The 6,616-nt window shown below is 31.7% G+C and overlaps 1 non-coding gene across 1 annotated transcript; it reads left to right on the top strand.

The window, feature by feature from the left end:
- The first annotated feature begins 1,204 nt into the window (after window positions 1–1,204).
- Window positions 1,205–1,320, top strand: LOC112438253 (U5 spliceosomal RNA). Its single transcript, XR_003026706.1, has one exon. It is a non-coding gene; the product is annotated as a U5 spliceosomal RNA (small nuclear RNA).
- Window positions 1,321–6,616: the final 5,296 nt, after the last annotated feature.

Here is a 6,616-nt window from a genome sequence, read left to right as displayed (position 1 = left end):
CCCTCAAAAATTAGGCTACAAAGGAATATACTTCAAAATAATAGGAATCATCTATGAAAACCCACAACCAATGTCATACTGAGCAGGCAAAACGTGGGAGCAGTCCCCTTGAAAACCAGAACAAGACAAGGATACCTACTCTCACCACTCCCATTCAACATAGTACTGGAAATTCTAGCCAGAACAATCAGGCATGAGAAAGAAATAAAAAACATCAAAATAGGAAGAGGGGAATTCAAATTATCTCTCTTCACAGATGTATGATTCTATACTTAGGAAACCCCGTGTTGTCTGTCCAAAAGCTTCTAGATCTGATAAACAACTTCAACAAACTTGCAGGATATAAAATCAGTACAAAAATCAGTAGCATTTCTATACACCAATAATGTTCAAGCTTAGAGCAAAATAAAGGCCACAACCCTATTCATATTAGCCACAAAAGGAAAAAAAATACCTAGAAATACAGCTAACCAGGGAGATGAAAGATTTTTACAACAAGAATTACAAAACACTGATGAAAGAAATCAGAGATAACACAAACAAATGGAAAAACATTCCATGCTCATGGATAGAAGAATCAATATTGTTAATATGGTCATAATGTCCAAAGCAACTTATAGATCCAATGCTATTCCTATAACACTAACCAATGTTATTTTTCACAGCATTAGAAAAAAACTACTCTAAAATATATACAGAACCTAAAAAGAGTTCAAATACTCAAACCAAACCTTAGGGGAAAGAAAAGCCAGAGGCATCACACTACCTAACTTCAAACTATACTACAAGGCTGTAGTAACCAAAACATCATGGTACTGGTACAAAAACAGACACATAGACCAATGGAATAGGTCAGAGAGCTCTGAAATAAAGCTGCACAACTACAACCATCTGATTCGACAAAAACAAGCAATGGGGAAAGGATTCCCTATTCAATACATGATCCTGGAATAACATATGCAGAAGATTAAAACTGGACCCCTTTATTTCACTATGTATAAAAATCAACTCAAGATGGATTAAAGACTCAAATATAAAACTTAAACTATAAAAACCCTAGAAGAAAGCATAGGAAATACCATTCTGGACATAAGAACTGGCAAAGATTTCATAACAAGGACACCAAAAGTCATTGCAACAAAAACAAAAATTGACAGGTGAGACCTAATTAAACTTAAGTGCTTCTGCATGGCATAAGAAACAATCATTATGGTTTCTCTTCAGAATGAATAAATCTTTTGCCTTTTATTAAAGATTTCCATGAAGAGGAACAGATGCGAGTTAGTAAGAAATGTTTTGAAGTCCTGCTTGAGCAGGGCCAAGTAAATTTAAAAAAAAAAAACTATTAACAGAGTAAACAGACAACATAAAGAATGAGAGAAAATATTTACAAACTGTGCATCTGATAAGGGTCTAATATCTAGAATCTATAAGTAACTTAAACAAATCAACAAACAACCCCAATAAAAAGTGGGCAAAGGACATGAACATGAACACACACTTCTCAAAAGAAGACATAAGCACAGCCAACAAGACATATAAAAAATGCTCAACATCAGTAATAATTAAAGAAATGCAAATCAAAACCACAATGAGATAGCTTCTCATACCAGTCAGAATGGCTATTATTAAAAAGTCAAAAAGCAACAGATCCTGGCAAGATTGCAAAGAAAAGTATCTGTGCACAAAATCCCCATGACATGTAAATTATTCATGTAACAAAAATGCACATGTACCCACTAAACCTAAAATAAAATTTGGACATAAATAAATAAAATAAAACTCATTGTAAAGTTAAGAATATAATCATATTAAGAATGTTCTAATTCTGTATTGGACATGTGTAATTATTTTTAACATTAGTATAAAAGTTAAACAACAAAAGTGTTAAGAAGAAGTATAGTTACAATAATTTGTTAATGGATACAAAATATAAAAAGATATAAATTATGATATCAATGACATGAAACATTGGGAGAAGAAAAATAAAGTGTAGAGTTTTCAAATGCAGTTAAAGTTATCAGCATAAAATAGACTATAATAACTATAAAATATTTTATGTAAACCCCACATCAACTACAAAAAGAAAACCCGTAGAAAACACACTCAAAGAAAAAGGAATCAAAGCATACAATTACAAAAATAAAAAGTTAAATCACAAAAAGATGCCAATAAAGGAAGAAAGAAACAGAGGAATGGCTGTCAGAAAACAATTAACAAGACAGCAATAGTAAGTCCTTAACCATCAATAATTACTTTAAATGTAAATGGATTATTTCTCCAATCAAAAGGCATAGACTGATTGAACAGATGAAAAAGCAGTATTCAACTATGTATGTTGCCTACAAGAAACACTTTAGCTTTAAGAGTACACACAAGCTGAAAGTGAAGGGATGGGAAAAGACATCTCATTCAAATAGTAACTAAAAGAGAGCAAGTGTGTGAATATACTTAGATAAAATAGACTTTAAATCAAAAACAGTCACTTGATACAAAGGAGGTCATTATATAATGATAAAAGAGTCACTTTATCAAGAGGATATAACAGTTGTAAATATGCACGCACCCAATATTATAGCACCTAAATATATTAAGCAAATACAAGCAGAATGTAAAGGGAAAGTAGATAGCAATATAATAATAGTAGGGAACTTTAGTACCAGCTGTCAATATCAGATAAATCATCCAGAGAAAAAAATCAATAAGGAAACAGAGGATTTGAACAAAACTATAGACAAAATCGACCTAACAGACATATACAGAGTATTCCTTTAATCAACAGTAGACTACGCATTTTTTCCAGACCTTTTGTTAGGCCACAAAACCAGTCTGAACTAATTTTTTTAAATGAAAATCATACCAAATACGTTTTCTGACCACAATAATGTGAACTAAAATTCAGCGATGGGAGAAAAATTGGAACACTCTCAAATCTTTGAATATGTGGAAATTAAACAACACACACATAAATGACTCATAAAGATTTCAATGTAAGACATGAAACTATAATATTCCTTGAAAATTCAAAGAGGAAATCAAGAAGGCAATCAAAAAATATTTTGGGACAAATAAAATTGGAAAGACACCATAAACTTTAGGGGATGCAGTAAAAGCAGTTTAAAGAGGAAAGTTTACAGAAATAGTGCCTGCAATAAGGAAAAAGAAAGATCTCAAATAAGAAAACCTAAAATTACATTTCACAGAATGAAAAAGAACAAACTAAGCCTAGAGTTATTAGAAAAAAAAAGAAAATAATGAAGATCAAACAGAAATAAATAAGAAAATAGAAAAACAATGGAAATGAAACTAAGAATTGTTTTCTTGAAAAAGTAAACAAAAATGACAAATGTTTAGCAAGATTAAGAAAAAAAGAGGTAAGACTCAAATAAATAAAATTATAAATGAAAGAGAAGACATTGCAACTGATGCCACATAAATATGAAGGATACAAGAGACTACTATGAACAATTATACACCACCAAATTGGATAACCTAGAGAAATGGATAGATTCCTTGAAACATAAAACCTACCAAGACTGAATCATGAGGAAATATATAATCTAAACTAATCAATAATGAGTGAGAATATTGAATCAGTAGTTTAAAACCTCCCCCCCCAAAAAATTCAGTAACTGAGTGTGTCATTAATGAATTCTACCAAGCATTTAAAGAACAATTAATGCCAATCTTTCTCAAACTCTTCCAAAAAATTAAAGCAAAGGAATTCTTCCATACTCATTTTACAAGCCCAGCATTACCCTGATACCAAAGGACACTATAATAAAAGAAAATTACAGGCCAATAACTTTGATGAACATAGATACAAAAATGGTCAACAAAATACTACCAAACTGAAATTATCAGCACATTTAAGTGTTCATACACCATGACTGAGTGGGATTTATTCCTGAGATGTAAGGATAGTTCAACATACACAAATCTATAAATGTGATACACCACGCTAACAGAAGGAAGAATAAAAATGATATGATCATTTCAACAGATGCAGAGAAAGCATTTGATAAAATTCAACATCCTTCCATGATAAGAACTCTCAACAAATTAAGTATACCAGGAAAGCACTTTGACATAATAAAAACTATATGTAACAAGCCCATGAAATACGTGTGACAAGCCCACAGCCAACAATCATACTCAATGGTGAAAAGCTAAATTTTTCTCTCTAAGATCAGAAACAAGACAAGGATATGTATTCTGACCACTTTTATTCAATATAGTACTGGAAGTCCTAGCTAGAACGATCAGGAGAGGAGAGGAGAGGGGACAGAAGGGGAGGGGAAGGGAGGGGAGGAGAGGGGAAGAGAAGGGAGGGGAGAGCAGGGGAGGGGAGGGGAGGAGCGGAGAGGAGAGGGGAGGCATCCAATTGGAAAAGAAGTAAAATTATCTCTGTGCACAGATGACCAGATTTTATAAATACAAAACCCTAAACACCCCACTAAAAGAAGTTATAACTTATAAACAAATTCAGTAAAGGTGCAGGATACAAAATCAATGTGCAAAAACCAGTAGCATTTCTATATACTCACAATGAACTGTCCCAGAAAAGAAATTAAGAAAATAATCCATTTACAATAGCATCAAAAAGAGTAAAATATTTAGGTATAAATTTCATCAAGAAGGAGAAAACTGTAAGACACTGATGAGAGAAAATAATGAAGACACAAATAAATGAAAAAAAGTCCATATTTATAGACAGGAACCATTAATAGTATTAAAATATTCATAATATCCAAAGTGATTTAATACAACCCCTATTAAAGTTTAAAATGGCATTTTTTACAGAAATAGAAAAAATAGTAATCTTAAAATTCATATGAAACCACAAAAAAAAACTGTTATAGCCAAAGCAATCTTGAGTAAAAAGAACACAGCTGGAGGCATTACACTAATTTCAAAATATAGTACAAAGCTATAGTAATCAGAACACTATGCGACTGACATAAAAATAGACATATACACCAATGGAACAGAATAGAGAGCCCAGAAGTAAATCCACATATTTACAGTCAATTGACCTTCATAAAAAGGTGCCAAGATTACACAATACAGAAAGGACGGTCTCCTAAATAAATGTTGTTGTGAAAACTAGATATACACATACAGAAGAATGAAAGTAAACACTTATACCATGTACAAAAATTAACTCAAAATACATTAAAGGTTTCAATGTAAGACATAAAACTATAATATTCCCTGAAAAAAACATAAAAGAAAAGTTTCTTGATATTGACCTGGGAAATGATTTTTTAAAAATATATAACCCTAAAAGCACAGGAGACAAAAGCAAAATTATACAAATATGATTGCATCAAATTTAGAAGCTTCTTCACAGGAAAGAAAAAAACAGATTAAAGAGACAACCTATGGAAGGGGGAAATGATATTTTCAAACCATAAATTTGATAAAGAGTTAATATCCAAAATATATTAGGAACTCAACTCAATAGCAAAAAGACAAATAACCTAATTAAAGAATGAGCAAAGTACCTGATAGACATTTCGCAAAAGAAGACATATAAATGGTCATTTATGGGTATATGAAAAAATGTTTCATATCACTACTCAACAGGGAAATGCAAATCAAAAGTGCAACCTCACATCTGTTAGAATGGCTATTATCAAAAAAACAAGAACTAGGTGTTGGCGAGGATGTGGAGAAAGGGAAACTCTTATACACTGTTGGTGGGAATGTATAATAAATTGGTGCAACCATTTTGAAAAACAGTACAGAGGTTCTTCAAAAAACTAAAAATAAAACTACACTATGATCCACCAATCCTACTTCTGGGTATATATTCAAAGGAAATAAAATCAGTACCTTCAAGAAATAGCCGCACAATCTTGTTCATTGTAGCATTATTCACAATACCCAAAATATAGAATCAACTTGAATGTTTATCGATGGATGAATGAATAAAGAAAATGTGGCAAATACACACACGCACACACACACACACACACATACACACACATAAATATGTAGCAGAAAACTATTCAGCTTTAACAAAGAAGAAAATCTGTCAGTTGTGATAACACGGATGAACCTGGAGGATATTATGCTAAACGAAATAATCCAGGCACAAAGACAAATACTATGTGATCATACTTCTGTATGGAATCTAAAAATGTCAAATCACAGAAGCAAAGAATAATATGGTGGTTGCCAGGGACTTGGAGTAGGGAAAATGGGGAGATATTGATCAAAAGGAACAAAGTTTCAGGTATGCAGAATGACTAAGTTCTAGAAATCTAATGTACAGCATAGAGATTATAGTTAATAATACTGTATTATAAAATTAAAATTTCCTAGGACAGTAAATCTTAAATAGGTAAGAAAAGAAAAGCCATCCAATTGAGAAAGGAAGCAGTATTCTCATCACAAAAATAAAAAAGTAACTATGGGAGGAGAGAGATATGTTAATTAGTCTGATTGTGGCAATCATTTCACAATGTATATGTATGTCAAAACATCATGTTGTACGTCTTCAATACATTTGTTGAAACATTTTTATCGAGGTAAAATATACTTATAAAATTTTACCATCTTAACCATTTATTTAAATATATACAATTGAGGCGGCTCTCATGGAGGCAGC

Source organism: Pan paniscus, chromosome 1 (genome assembly GCF_029289425.2).
Source record: "Pan paniscus chromosome 1, NHGRI_mPanPan1-v2.0_pri, whole genome shotgun sequence".
Lineage (NCBI taxonomy): Eukaryota > Metazoa > Chordata > Mammalia > Primates > Hominidae > Pan > Pan paniscus.
The sequence above is the reverse complement of the archived record's forward strand: the minus strand, read 5'-3'. Positions and strand labels throughout refer to the sequence as shown.